Source organism: Zingiber officinale, chromosome 8B (genome assembly GCF_018446385.1).
Source record: "Zingiber officinale cultivar Zhangliang chromosome 8B, Zo_v1.1, whole genome shotgun sequence".
Classification (NCBI taxonomy): Eukaryota; Viridiplantae; Streptophyta; class Magnoliopsida; order Zingiberales; family Zingiberaceae; genus Zingiber; species Zingiber officinale.
This window is the reverse complement of record NC_056001.1, coordinates 107,953,150-107,957,023: the sequence shown is the minus strand read 5'-3', so window position 1 is coordinate 107,957,023 and position 3,874 is coordinate 107,953,150. Positions and strand designations below refer to the sequence as shown.

Here is a 3,874-nt window from a genome sequence, read left to right as displayed (position 1 = left end):
TCACACCAAAATAACCTTGGGGTTCCAACACAAGGTTGCACAAGCCGTGGCCTTTGTCCCTCTGTCATCTTTACACGACCGTGTGTGGTCACACGACCGACTTCTTTAAGCTCATGGTGTCTCATCTCTCGCTATGTTGGTTCCTCTGATGCTTCCACGCCTATGAAATGCTCACGCCCACCTCATGGAGGCTCTGCATTTCCTGAAAACGAACACCCAGAAATAAAGAAATAATAAATGTACTCGACTCAAACTTACTAAAGAAATAAAATGATAAACGGAATGATTAACTAAAATGAAAAACCCTTGGGTTGCCTCCCAAGAAGCACTTGTTTTGGGTCTTTAGCTCGACCCTGTTTCAGTCAGTGTGGACTAAACCCATGGAAGCACAACTCTCCTCCTAGGTTTAATTCTCCAGTCTGCACCTTCAGTTTCTCTCGTGTAGGATAAATGTACTTCTTATTGCTTGCTGGAGGGGAACTCTCATGGAAACTGCACTCCTCGACTTTGTGTATGTTGATCTTGCTAGAATTTCCCTGAGAAGAGGCGTCGCAGATAGAGGAATTAGATAGATCAAATTCAATCTTTTCTTTATCGATCTCCAAGGATAACTTGTAACTTTTCACATCAATGAGGGCTCCAGCTGTGGCAAGGAATGGTCTTCCAAGGATGATCAGTATCTTGGGATCCTCCTCCATATCCAAGATAATGAAATCTGTGGGAATGATACATCCACCCACTTCTACTGGCACGTCTTCCACTATTCCCATTGGGTATCTACATGAATGGTTAGCTAATTACAATGCCATAGTAGTCAGTTTAATGTTCTGGAGTCCTAGCTTCTTACATAAGGAGTATGGAAGTAGGATAACGCTGGCTCCCAAGTCACAGAAAGCTTTCTATATGAGTTCAGAACCAATCTTGCAGGGTATGGAAAAACTTCTTGGATCCTGATGTTTTGGTGGAATATTTGCCATAAGTAGAGCACTATAATTTTCTGTTAATGCTACAGTCTTGAAGTCTCCCTTCTGCCTCCTGTTAGATAAAATACCCTTTAAGAACTTTATGAACTTCGACATTTGGTACAGTGCATCTATCAGTGGTACTTCTACATAAATTTCCTTAATCTTCTTCAGGAATCGGTTGAACTCTTCATCCTTTTAGGATGTTATCAGTTTTGAGGGAAAGGGATTGTCTGACTTTGTTGTGGAATTTAAAGAGTTCCTTCAATTTTCTTGGTGATCTCCTCTCCATCCCTATTCTAAATCTAATTGGGCTCTAGGGGAGAGGGCTCTTCCTCTGAGTCAGGTCCTTTCTGTGTAGTGATCTGGGGGTCTCCCAAAGTTCATCCTCTCCTCAGCTCAATGCAATTGCAATGTTCCACTGGGTTTATATCGGGCTTCCTTGGAAATGTTCCCTGTGTTCTTGAGATGGACTGGGCTATCTGGGCTATCTTGCATCTTTTGATGTTTCTCAGAATTCTCCATTCTTTGAGTCAATTGCTTGATCTCGTTTTTCATCTCTTTTTGCTCTGAGAGAACTTCTTCGAGCATCTTTTCTGTTTTGGACAACTGTGAAGGTTGCTATTGTTGATAAGTCTGCTGTCCAGATGGGTAGCTCTGTTGCCTAGGTTAATATCTTTGCTTTGCTGGTCCTTGGGCTTGGTTATTCCGGTATGAGAAATTTGGGTGGTTCCTCCATCCAGGGTTGTATGTGTTGGAGTACAGATTGTTTTGCTTTTGGTTGTAGCTCACTATCGCATCACATTGTTCAAGTTGGTTTATCTGTGCTTGAATTGGCCCTAGGGGGCAAGTATCTGGAGCATGATCCGTACTTCCACAAGTTTCGCAAACACAAACTATCGCATTGGCCGTGTTGTTTCCCATAGCCTCAAACTTCTTGGTCAGAGCGTCCAGCTTTGCAGACATGAGTGTGACTATATCTACGTCGAATTTTACTGACACCTTTATTGGATTCCTTGAGAAAGAACCACCAGATCTTTCAATTGCCCACTGATGGTGGTTCTGTGCCACATTCTCTATGATCTCTTCACCTTCATCAAGGCTTTTATTCATTAGTGCTCCTCCTGCTGTAGAATCAAGGGACATTTTCGTGTGATAGTTGATTCCATTGTAGAATGTGTGTAGAACCAACCATTTCTCAAGGCCATGATGGGGGCACTGTCTCAACATACTTTTGAATCCATCCCAGGCTTCAAATAGTGATTCTGAGTCTATTTGTTTGAATCTTGCAATCAAGTTCCTCATGTAAGCAATTTTTCTTGGTGGATAGAATTTGTCCAGAAATTTCTGCTCACACTGCTCCCAAGATGTAATGCTATTTGCTGGAAGGGAATTTAGTCACTGTTGTTGGTGCAGGAAGCATCAATGATCGAACCTATGTTTTGATTATGTCAAAGGGTTCAAAGTTAAGGTGTTTTGTTATCTAATATCTTGAATGAACATTGCAGGAAAGTCCTAAGTTTACTTAGGCAAAAGTCCTAGCTGTGGTTAGGCAAAGGGAAAATCCTAGGGGGTGGTAACCCTAGGTCATAGGGGGCGGTAACCCTATGCGAAAGCCATGGCGGGTGATGTGCGTAGATTGTATACACTTGTTAGTATGTTTTGACGCACATTCACATACTTTGAGCATGCTTGATCTATGTATTTTCATACTTCCAGCTTTCCTTTTTTAGCATATTTACTCTCTTTGTTCGGAGATCTGCTTTTGTGCATTTTCTGTACACAGGAGTCGAATTTGATGAAGGATGTGTGTTCGAGGCCGAATCTGCAAGCAAAGCGATGGAGGAAGCCATGATACCTGAGCCCCACACGACCCTGCCATGGGGTTTGCCCAGGTTGTGTGGAGATGAGAGGCCGTGTAGCTGCAGCAGAGAAGGAAGATGACTTGACCGTGTGAACCTCACACGACCGTGCCAAGTTTTGAAGCCCAATGAAGCCTAGGCCGTGTACACCACACGACCATGTCAGTTTTCCAGAGACCAGAGAAGCCTCGGCCGTGTATGCTACATGGCCGTGTGAGGTTTCCAGTGAGCAAGAGAGTGGTGGTCGTGTGCACCACACGACCGTGCCAGGTTTCTAGAGGTGAAGGCAGTACAGGCCGTGTAGATCTACACGACCTTGCAAGGGGGCATTGGTAGAGGCAAGCCACGACCGTGTACCTCACACGGCCGTGTGAGGTTAGCAGAGAAGAGAATGGAGCAGGCCGTGTGAACCTCACACGACCGTGCTTCAGGGTCGTGTGGCGCCCAAACCCCTCTTCTATATAAGGCTTCCTTCATGATTTGAAAGGGGATCTTCTCCCCTTTGGGAGAAAGGAAGATTTGGATGATTCCTTCCATTCTTGGGTGGATTTCTAGGCGATCTAAGGGAAGATCTTCACCGATTCGACTTCGGGAGCGTGGATTGGATCCGAAGATCGTCTTCATCATTAGATAAGCCTTCTTTCTTTCCGTTTCTTGGATTGTGATCAAGAATGCTTGTAATCTTTATGTTTTCATATTTCTTTCTTCGATTGATGGAGTAGTTTATCTTCGTTCTAGGTTGGAGGGAGTATTTGTAAGGATTTCTTGATGTAAACTCTTATGGATTTGCTAATTTCCTGTTTCTATGATTTTGCCCTGTTTGTATCAATTAAATCTTGGATGTATTGTTGTGATTTGGATCTAATTCACATTCTTGATTGATTGTTTGAATGTCTTGTGGATCTTGTAGAGATTGTCTCTCACTCGATTTTCCAAGGGAAGCACGCGAAAGGTGCAAGCCCGTGTAAGGACGTTTGAGGGATGAGATTTAGGGGGGAAATAGGACAATTCAAGAGGGTAGGATAGATTTATGCATTAATTTTTATATCT

General features: G+C 43.4%; 1 pseudogene; it reads left to right on the top strand.

The window, feature by feature from the left end:
- The first annotated feature begins 2,163 nt into the window (after positions 1–2,163).
- On the top strand, positions 2,164–2,235 carry LOC122018272 (annotated as a pseudogene).
- The last annotated feature ends 1,639 nt before the right edge of the window (positions 2,236–3,874 follow it).